The 11,798-nt window shown below is 41.5% G+C and overlaps 1 non-coding gene across 1 annotated transcript; it reads right to left on the bottom strand.

The window, feature by feature from the left end:
* Nucleotides 1-11,470: 11,470 nt before the first annotated feature.
* Nucleotides 11,471-11,596, bottom strand: LOC118992669 (small nucleolar RNA ACA64). The gene has a single exon (XR_005067687.1). It is a non-coding gene; the product is annotated as a small nucleolar RNA ACA64 (small nucleolar RNA).
* Between the last annotated feature and the right edge of the window lie 202 nt (nucleotides 11,597-11,798).

The raw sequence follows: 11,798 nt of genomic DNA, 5'->3' as shown, positions 1-11,798 counted from the left end.
ACCTCCTAGAGCGGGGTGAGGGGATCAAGCAAAAAAGAAAAAGGATTCACTCACTGACATTGAGAACAGTGTGCTGGGTGGTTGCCGGGGTGGGCGGAAGTGGAAGAGGGTATAAGGGGAATAAATGGTAATGGAAAAATACAATAAAACAATAAACTATATGCACACAATTGAGAACCATGCAAATGTCACCTGTCTTCACCAAATAGTGCTACAAGATTAGCAAGCAAGAGTTTTAAGTACAGTCAGAGAGCTGTCCTGATCTCATGCTTTTGTCTTGTTCCATCCAGCAGACCATGGGCTCTCTGAAGGCAGAAACCATGGCTTATCCTTGTCTGTGTTACACCTGGGCACTTACACAGCACTTGGAGTCTCCTAACAGCTCTGTAAATGCTTGTTGACTTGGTTTGCACTTTTAAAGAAATCTCCATTAGCACAAAAATGCCTCAGTGATCCCCTCTTAAAAGGCCTGATTCATCCTGTAACTGTTTATTTGTAAGAGAGTTTACACGATAATAGTATTCCTGTGTCTCTTTAATATTTTATTTAAACCAATTTGCTAACTCCTCTCCTCTTTATTTCATCAACTATTTTGTTACCAAAGAAAAATGAAATACAAAATATTCTCAGGACATTTCATTCTCAGGGTCTAATTTACCTTTGCCTCCTCTAAACCCAAGCACAAGCTGTGCCTCAGAGCAAACACTCCACGCCTCTTCAGTGAACAACTGAACTGAGAAGGCCCAGGTAGGACAGAGGCTATCCACAACCATGCGTAAGAGGCACCAGCCCGCTGATTCATTAGTTACCCATCAGGGGTTTTGTTTGTGATGGCTACAAGTTTATTATAAAATGTTGAGGTTTACAACTCATTTCCTCCTAATTTTATATTAATATCACATTACTTTTCATTTGCATATAATTGCCCATTTCATCTTTTAAGTGTAGTCACAACTATTGTTTTGTCTTTCCTCTGCTAACATTTTCGTTTACAATGAACTCCACAACACCCTCTTTGATAGACCACTTTGAAACTTTCCAGAAAGCCCCCAGGTCAACCCTATTTGAGCAGAATCACCTTCCCAACAGCTTTGATTGGAGCAGCCTCAAGGCCACAGCTGTGATTTCTGTGTCCCTGAGTCTGGGGCATGAAGTGGGTTGGTTTCAGGAATTCTCTCATAGGAGTCCCTCCAGGGACAGATTTGGGTAACAATGATCCCACAGACCCAGGCCCTTAGTCAGGGTGACTTGTGGACGAGCTCTTGCTCAAAAATGGAAATTGTACCTTTTGGCTGTTTTCAGTAATGAGCTAAGCTGAGGAATAGGATACCACTTCTTTGAGTACTCGGGTTTTTGGTGGAAGCCATGGATTTGCCCCAAAATGATATATTCTGAAGATTGTAAATCCCCCATAATTCACTGCGATGTTTGCGGTGTAGACACAGCCCAAGTTCCCTGTTGCAGCAACATTGAACCAGATGCTCAGTGTGTAAACTCTGCTGGAAGAATGTCTGGCCCTGTGCCCAGCAGGCTGGTCGCTTGGGCTTAGCTTAATTCACAATTCAGCACTTCTATTATGTTTCTGGGCCACAGAGATGTGTCACTTGTCCTTTGGTTGTAGTTGTTTTAACTTTCTTTAGCATTTCATTTACCATTACTGGGGACTGGAGTTCTAGGTGAAGTATGATGACCTCTAGCTTTCTGGAGTGCAAGTTCTAGAATGACTTTGGATTGACTCCTAGATCTAGGCTCCTCTCTGAACCTGCCTGCGGAATTTGTATTACAACAGTTATTTCAGTAGGATGTCTCTCTGTTAACTTCTCTTTACTTAACTGACTTAACAAATCCTCCACCTCTAAGCTCTACATAACGAGTACACACTGCATTCTCTCATTTAGAAGTTATCATTAGTTAGCCCATTATTTCCACTCCCATATAGTGAGTTGACTGCTTCCAGTAGTCACTCAGGTATGTCTCTAAACCCACTAATATACTTATTCTTATTACAACATTGATATAATTGAATACAAATAAATTAGCTAATTAAATATGAATATGAAAAGACAGAGAATTGTTGTTATTAGGGAAATTACACTGATGTTTTGGAAAGGATTTTTCGAAGGTATGCTCAGGAAGTCAGCTTTCAATTTTTGTGTAGATGGGATCATTACAAACAATTTCAGGGGGATGAAAACCCAGGCAGGAGGCTGTGCTCATGTCAGTTAGCCAACGTCTTGGAGTCCCAATCTTGCTTCTGAGAAATTGAATCTGAAAACTGAGAGCAACATGGACACGTGAGTGTGGTTGGTGTAAGAGAGTCACTAGAAAGAAGAATCAACGGAATTCAGCTCCAAGAAAACACGCGGTCGCTCTGTTAAAAAAGTGAGTGTACAGTCAGAGGCATTATGTTAAAATGGTTGAGGTGTGTAAGTTACATATTTTATGATTCCCTTCTTTAATGTTCTTTTTTGATTAGCCAACCAAAATATGCCAAGCGAAAGGACTTGACTATATTTCCAAGTGTGGTATTTATTCAAACTAAGAAAAATCTTGTCCTATCTTCAAGACTTTTCATGTTTCTAGTTGTGAAAGCTATTTGTCTCACTTAAAATGTCTCTCCACTAATCTTTTATCAAAATCCTATTCAAAATTCACCTCTTCCACAAAGGGTTATCTGATTAATTTCACCTATCTTTTAATCGCCTTTATTTTATATCTCTGTCACATCTGGGCTCACTCTATCCCACATCAACTGCTTCTTTGTTTTTTACTGCCAAGTATGAAATGCTTTTCTTACCTGTTAGGCTGGCTCCCCTAAACAGATGTACATTTCTCCAAGGTAAAGACTGCTTCTTCTCTGTTTTGAAATTTCCTTTATCATCTATGAAGTACTTTCTATAGAAGGAGGTTACTCAATATATCTTAACTGACCTATTATTTTAGACATTTGATTGAATGGGTTAAATAAATACTTTCATATACAGAGGCATTTTTTCCCTTGCAAACCTCATTTTTAAAAAAGGCCTAAGCAGCCCCTCCAAGCATATTATTGTATTCTAAAAGCCTTGGAAGTTTGGTCAGAAAAATGTTTAAAAATTGGATAATTTATTAGCGATGTAATACAAAAGCTCTTAATTACAATTAACTGTGTCGGTGAAGGCTTTATAAATTCAAATGTCCATAGCTGAACTGCAAATCGTATTCCAGGCAACAGCAGTTATAGAGCAGGAATAATCTCCCACATAATCCCACCCTTTCTGTCTGTTTGGAAACGAAGTCTCTCGTTGCAGGAGGGAAAGAAATCCATTAGAAAGTCTAGTGTGTGTCTTCTGACAGCCCCCCTCACACAATGGTTACAAGGTGCTTATATTGACTGTTCCAGTCAATGTGGCTCTCACAAAGTTCTGTTTATATACAGAATATAGATATTCTGGAATTGGTCCAGTCTGTAGCTCATTAAGTTTTGTGATGTCAGAACAGAGTATGATAGGATTAGACCTCTCTGTCATTTCTACTAACCCCATTTCACAGATTATAGAATTGATTAAGTCAAGTCAGTGCTCATTTTGTAGAATCTCCTTCCCAAGCGATCGTACATTAATGGAGTAGATGGCAGCATCTATTGGAAAATAACATTTCTCGGCCAGCTTTATCCAATGCATTGTCTTAACTGAAACAAATAGGCAGTGAGAAAGCCATCTTAGAAGTGAACACCCCATTTGAGGCACATAGACTATTCAGGGAATTTTTAGATTATCATAAAAAATCTTAAATTGGCAGGAAAGACTGGATTCACTTACATTTTAAAAGATGTGCAAATTGATAATACGAATGATAATACGCCAAAGAGTTGGCCAAACATTTGCTCGGGAAGATTGATCTTTAAGAACATGGGTCTGATTTTAAAAAGGGAGGCGTATCTATCAACAATTGACTCTAAAAACAAACTAAGCAAACAAGAAGAGCAAAAACAGGGTGATGGATACAGAGAGGGTTGTGATGGTTTCCCCATGGCAGGGGGATGTGGGGAAACTGGGGAAGAGGTGAGGGGATTAAAAGTACAAACTGGTAGTTGCAGAATAGCCGTGGGGATGTAAAGTACAGCAGAGGAAATGGAGTAGCCAAAGAACCTATACGCATGAGCCATGGACGAGAACAATGGTTAGGGGGTGCCGGGTGGGGAGGGGAGCAAAGGGAGAAATATTGGGACAACTGTAATAGCATACTCAATAAAATATAACTTAAACAAATTTGAAACAGAACAATATAAAATAAACATATCCTCAGGTGAGGATTGCAAAAGAAAGGTAAAAAGATAAATAAATAAACAAAGAAACAAATAAATAAATGGGAGGGAAAACGGTGTTTATTTTAAGCCCAGTTTTCCTGGCCGCCACCTTGCTGCGGGTATGCTGCTTCTAGAAAGGAGAGAACTGTGCTTCTATTATCACCCTATACAGACGCTTTAAAATGTTTTCAAGGCCGAAGTACATGTTTTTAAGCATGTCTCCCTTTAAGGGCATTTCCAGTTAGTACATTTAACTGAAACTACCCAGAAGATAACGTATAAACTTTCATCTAAACATCACGTTATAAACATGTAGGAATCTCAGCGAGCAGGCAGGATTCTCGAACATCAGGCTGTAAGGACAACACCATGGTGACAGAAGACACTGAGAAGCAGTAGCTTTGTGACCTACTTTACTCCCCTCAGCAGCATGAACGCCTTCATCTTCTCACACTCTTAAGGAAGGGGTTAGAGGTCACCTGTAAGGTTGTACTTACTTCTTAGACTCCAGATAACTTTCACAGTTTGATTCCCAGGCACTTTCCTGCTTCGGACTCAGCCACCCCGCCTTGCCTGACTTTGGGATCCACTCCATTCTAGTTCGGGTGGTAGAACATCTCTTGACCACTTCTGATCCTCTGGCCTATTAAGGAATGATCTTCACACCACGAGGCCCTGATTTATACAAACCCTTTGCTACTTCTCTGCAAGGACTTACAGGCTCTGATCCTTAAGTCTCCACAAAACAGCTTTTATTTTTCTTTCCCCAAGAACTACCCTTTATTTCTCATCCCTGTAGCCCACGGGGAACTCAGTGGCAGTGATAGACACGTTACTATTTCCATATTATCTCATTGATAGGAATCACTGAGTTTCCTTGTGAGGCCACTGTACCTGTTTCCTGATGGTGTCAGAGGAGACAGCCAATCCCTGACATCATTTCACATTATTAGGACACAAATTTATTATCACTGAATAAATTATATGTTTGATTCAAAATTCAGGCTAAATGGGAAGATTAGATTATTACTAACATCCTGCACAGATTTTGTTATTAATTTGTTCATTTGAAATATAATAATTCTAGCCAGGTCCAATAAATTATTTAAACTTGTATTCCGTCCTGAGACACAAGCCTAGCATATCTTCAGGCATTCAATTATTCCCCATATATAGCTTCTTAAGAAGTCAAGATGTTGTCTGACAAATAATTATGGGAGGAAATAGGAACACTGATCACCAGCTATCGGGCATGAATTGCTGACTATTTTAAGCCAAACGGGTTGTTAAAATTATCATTAAAACATAAGAACAATAGCTAATAACCCAATTATACTTCAGATGTGATCATGGGAAAATAAGGGACTGATCAATTTCTCAGCAACAAATGCACAGAAGGTCAACTCGGGGATCTGTGAAGCCTGCTGACGTTTAACATACTGTGCCCCACAACAAGGCAGCCGTGTTAGAACACACATACCTGCCGCCCCCACAGTAACATGTAACGGAATAAAGAGCCACTGTGCCCCTGATGCCCATTGTCTGGGTAGAGTTGTTTATCTTCCTGTAGCAAGCTCTGCAGAAAGAAGAGCAGTTTTCCAAAACTCAGATGAACAGTCTGGGCTCACAAAATAGCATTTTGGTTTTCTCACAGTAGCAATTTCAGGCGGCACTAGCGCTTGGCTAGAAAGCTGAACACAAGTTATAAACAACCATCCACATAACCACCGGGTGGACATTACGACGCGGCCAACTTTTGTGTTCAACATCTCCATTGTGAAACCAGTTTGGCATTTGTTTTTGTAAAAGTAGGAGGCAGTTTGTGCAGGGGGTGCTGATGTGGATTTCTTGCTGTGCTCAGCACCAAGCAGCAGCTGAATTAGTTATAGCCAAATGCAGGTTGTGAGGAAGAGATGGAGTTAAAACGAGCGCCACTTAGAGGACAGACTTGTCAGAGAAAGGGCAGGTGGAGGTCCACCGTCCAGGCGGAAGAACGCCGGCAAGGCCAGTGCCCACCAGCCAGGGTGGCGCTCATCCCTTCCCTTGTTTCCCGGGAATTCTGTCCCTGAGAAGAACTGATTAAGAAATGTTTGCTTCTGAAAAAGATTCGCAGAACTTTTAAGTTCATTTGAATGATGTGCACTCCTTGAGGACACGGTGCTAGCTTCATTTTAAATAATTTGCCTTCTTTACGTGGGTTACCTCCTGCAATTACTAATATAAACGGCACAGAACTGAAGGCTGGGAACAGGCAATATGGGTGGATTCAAACTCATTCTAGACATGCACTCAATTTTTCTTTTTTTCTACGTACAAAACACTAGCATTTCATTCATACTCATTTTTCCTCATAATACAATAGAGCATAGATGTATACATAATGTCTATTGTCCCTTAAAGTATTTTTAAAGAATTGCAAGTCCTAGTCCACCCATTTTATAAGTGGAATACTTATATAAATTATATTTACTATGTACCCCTGCTCATTTAGTTTTTAACAGACTTCTGTAAGTCTGTTAATCCACATCCTTTTCTTTGTCTTTTAAGAATTGGAATCATAACTGGGTCAATAGACCAATTCTCTACTGAAGTGTTGGGAAACTGAATTTGCCTTTTCTAAAAAATCTTCCCTGGCCTTGTATGAAGTTATGTTCCCTGTTCATCAGCCAGTTAAAGTGACTGAGATACACACCAGTATTATAATTCAGTGGTCATGTGGAACAAAAAAAAATTTAAAAAGCACTTTTCTTTGAAGAAAATAAAAACAGATGGGGTATATGCAAGAAGAGAAGGAGAGTTTGAGAAAATAGAGAGATGGAAGGGCAGGAGGAGAGTGAGGGAAGGAAGAGAAGCAAAGGGGAAAGGGGAGGAAAGGGGAAAGTTAGAGTGAGGTTCTAGGGTTGAAAAAGGGGCAGCTAAAAACTTTGTACTCAAGACTTTAGAACTGTTCTGCAGCAGAGTTATTTCTTAATTTGCTAGGCCCTCTGATTTATACTCACACTGCTCCCAGCATCCTCCCGGCCCATATTTTTGGGTCCAGGTAGTTTCTGCCTTTAACAGCATCTGTGTCACCTGGGGAATTCTGGTTTCTCGAATGTTAGCCTCCTAGTGTGGTTAGTTAGCTTTTTCAGACATCTCACAGGAAGCAATACAGACAAGATATAGTTAAGAAATACTAAGCAGAGTGGCAGAGGCTACACATAGTGTATAAGCTCAGAGGTGAAAAGTTGTGAAGTGCCCTATGGGGAACAGGAGAGTACAGCAAGCAGCTGCTGAAAACTACCCCCTCGGGCTTCTGTGACAGGTATACAACAGAGCTGCAGAAACTGGCCTCGAATCTGCCCAGGAGGAAGGAGGACATTGTGGCCGTCTTTACCCACCTTTCCCACTCAGCTTCAGGTACCATACCCAGGTGCACTGGAGTGCTGAGAAGGCAGGATGCACAAAGCATCAGGCACAACGATGGAGACATTTGTGTTTTACCTCCGCTGCTCTGCCTGCTCATTTCTGCACAATAACCCTGGACCTAGGACAGGCATAAAAGGTCTCACCAATCACATAGAAAATTCTTGTATTTGATAATGCATGCCTTAACCTTTTGCTGTTAAAGCCAAATCAAGCTTTAACACCTACTGATGGCTGACCTTTGGAGGGGCCTCGCAGACAGAGAAAAGGACAGCTCTGCCTTGGGAAGCCCATAAGGAGAGAAGAGAGTGTGAGTCCAGCAGGGTTAACAGGGGTCTCGCCAGCTTGTATTTAGTTGGCACACCGAAGACAGACCCATTACCATTCTTGCTGACTAAAAACTCCTCCAAAAGAAGGGAGAAGACTCAGCCCTCACCCCCAGAATGAGCTCTGCCACCATTTGGGGCTCAGTTCACTTCTCTCTCGCAGGCCTCAGGAAGGGTAAGCAGAGATTAGAGGACTTCTTACCCTCTCCATCCCTGGTCCTTCCGTGGGATTTTTCCATGAGCCACTTCCCTAATTCTGATCCTATTTCTTTCCTTACACATGGATGTTCCAGTTCCTTGCATTACTACCCTTCCCCTCTATTCCGGATAATCTAGGGAATAAGTTATATGTCCGTAACCCTTGAAGCAAGTGAATATTTGTAGCTACAATGAGTGTTTTCCTTTTGATTTGCTAGTATTCAGCATTCTTTGCTCTAGCACACACACAAAATGAAATTTGTTTCTGCCACTCATCTTCATATCTGTGTGATCCAGTCTTCAGCCATTACGTGGACAAGTTATTTTCTGCTGAAAGAACCCATGCCATGCCCCTGCTCATGGTCATGTTAAGGATAACAAAAAGTGGGAGACATCAAGTATATACCTTTATCCAAGTAAAAGTTGGGTTTAACTATTTAACAAAAGTTAAATCTTCTGTTCAAAAGCCGGGGGCACCTTTGTAGTAAAGAAAGCACAGGTTTTGGTAAACACTTAAAAAATTCAAACACACAACTATATGTAATAGATCCTGGAACTTAACAGGAGGCATCATGAATGATTATAGTTCAATAACTAAGTGATAAATTAAATAGTAATATTAGTCTCATGGTTGGGAGAAACCCAACTTACTTATTATACATGTAGAGACCTTACAACGTTCTTAACGGCTATACCGAACGTGTTTCCATCTGCGTGTGAGCAGGGCTGTCAGAGAAATGAGGGAGGAGAGCCCTTTCCACCGCCCCCCGCCACCCCCCCGCGTCTCTGATCTTCTGTGAGAACCCTTTCTTCTCACACCAGGTCTCTAGTGTTTAAAGCCATTGAGTTCTCTCTTCCCTCTTAAAAAAGGAATTCTCGGGACAGATGCTCATCACAGTCAATTCACATCATATGAGAATTAATGTATATCATTGTGTTGTTTCAAGTATAGGCTATATTTACATTTTAAGGTACCTATAATTTTGTCCATGCTTCTTTTAAAACACACAAGCACTAGAAAACAGGTGAGAAGGAGTTGAGAGAGGAACCTTCCTGGCCCAAGAAAATCCTACTGTCCATGTGACAAACACAAGTGGACAGCTATATCACTAGCACCTGCAATGACACTTGGATCTGATGGGCACTGGGAAGTCAAGCACAGCTGGGTTAGTCACCCCTTGATTCTTGTCACTAGCCTCGACAGGGCAGTGCGCAAAGCCAGTGCTTGACACGGAGGTTGGAGGTGTTGATTAGGCCTTCTGAGGGCTCGGCAGGAAAATAGAAGCTGAGATGGATTTCATGCCTGTGTATTCTTGGCAGAATTACTGTTCCGTGATCTAAGTTTGGCATTTGGTGACCTTGTCATCAAGGAGTTGGAAGTTAGGAATTAAAGTTATGTTTCTGGTGACACACAATCTGGATTCTATTTCTTTCCTCGAGCCTGAAAATGACCCTGGCCAGTCCTGTGATTATCGACCAGAATTAGCAGAGGATGATGTTCTAGTAAAAACATAGCTCGGGTGGCAGGAGAATAACATTTATAAGTATCCTGGAGGAAGTTGCTGGAATTTTAGGGGTGAAGTTTAATGGGACTGTTTCTTTCCCTTTTGGAACCTGAAGCCACAAAATAAACAATATTGTGTTTTTATTAAAACACTAAATACATGGTGATTTTCCACTGACATTTACCTAATCACAGGAAAGAGTGTACCAAAGGGGCTCAGAGGCCCCTGCAGATTTGTACTTTGTAAGCTGTAGCATCAGCAAACATTTGCAGCAAAAGCAGGGAGGTGAGCTAAATAGGGAACTCTCAGATCATGTGTGTTTTGAGGCTAACTAAATATGAAGTCGGTTTTTGCTTTCCATGTATTTCTTCAAGTCCAGCTCTACCTTTGCAAATAAAGAGAAAGAAGCAATTTCTATGTTATTCCATCCATCAGTACCAACATTTTAGAATTTCCAGAAATTTTAGAATTTCTTGGTACAGGGCATATCCTAGACCTGGTATATCTGGTCTCCACCTTGCCTGAAGAGCAAGGGAGTCCTGGAAGTAGTGGCCACCAGAGAACTTAGGGTGCCAGGCCTGGGTTTGGTCAGGTAGTGTATGGTTACAAAGCCAAGGCTGGGTGGTAACAGAGCAAGAGTTCTAAAGTTCAAACTGCTGAAGCCAAAGCTTTAACTATCACAAATATGTGAAGACCTGAGAACTGGAGATGGGAACAAAAGATATAAGATTGCCTCGCTGGCCAGACTGCTCAGTTGGCTGGAGCATCATCCCCCACACCAAAAGGTTGTAGGTTTGATTCCCAGTCAGGGCGCATACCTAGGTTGTGGGTTCAATTCCCGGTCAGAGTGCATGTGGGAGGCAACTGATGGATGTCTCTCTCTCTCTCTTCTTCTCTCTCTCAAATCAATAAAAAAAACCTTGGGTGAGGATTAAAAAAAACATGGGATTGCCTCAGGCAGATATGGTATAATTCTGTGGTTGCCAGTTTGGAGATCAGGAAGGTGTGGGCTTGAATATTGACTCCAACGCTTAACACTTGTACAGCCTTGAGTACATTACTGGATCTTGCTAAGCTTCTATTTCCTCATCTATAAGTGGAGGAAAGTATTATTGCCTACCTCATAGGACTGTTATCATTATTGAGAATATATTTGTAAGCACTCCATACAATGCCTGACAAGCAATTGAGTAGTCAATATATATCATCGATGTTGCTGATCATCAAACACAAAATAGAGCAAGAAGCAACAAATAGGAGCTTGAAGTGGTAGAGGCTCGAGCATTATCCTCCAAATGTTTCGAATGTTCATAATTCTTTTAACTGGTTCACCAATTACATGGTGATTAGTTCACCTGAAAACAACAGCAGCACACAGGCTCAACGGGTCGCTTGCACAGCAGGAGCAGGGAGCAGGATCTAAGGGTCCTGTGTATGAAGAGTGTCTTCCTCCTACTCTTCCTGAACTTGCTAATATTTGCATCACTTTTTAAAAGGTTTTTTAAAAAGAAGTATGTGATTTTATTGATTTGAGTGGAATTCTTTTTTTTTAAAGATTTTATTTATTTATCTTTAGAGGGGAAGGGAAGAAGAGAAGGAGAGAAATATCATGTGTGGTTGCCTCTCGTACATCCCATTCTGGGAACTGGGCTGTGCCCTGACTGAGAATCGAACTGCGATCCTCTGGTTCACAGGCCTGCATTCAATCCACTGAGCTACACCAGCCAGGGTCCCCCTTTTTTGGTGACACATGTCGGGACCTGGGTTTCACCTCCCTATACCAAGTGGGCAGTGAGCTGAGGCCCCCGGTGACTCTGGGGGTGCCCAATCTCACCCACGGTCACGGACAGAGCCCCAGGTGATTTTCAACCAACGCTGATGAGTGGGATTCTAATGGAGGGTAGCAATTCTCTTTTTTTCCTTCTATAGCAGGGGTGTCAAACTCATTTTCACCGAGCACCACATCAAGCCCATGGTTGCCTTCAAAGGGCCGAATGTAACTTTAGGACTGTATACACGTAACTACTCCTTAATTAGGGGCAAGTAGCTCGGCACTGCCGCCAGGTAGAAACAAGG

Source organism: Sturnira hondurensis, unplaced genomic scaffold, assembly GCF_014824575.4.
Source record: "Sturnira hondurensis isolate 20B ecotype Veracruz unplaced genomic scaffold, ASM1482457v3 Scaffold0008196, whole genome shotgun sequence".
NCBI lineage: Eukaryota > Metazoa > Chordata > Mammalia > Chiroptera > Phyllostomidae > Sturnira > Sturnira hondurensis.
This window is presented reverse-complemented; position numbering and strand designations above follow the sequence as displayed.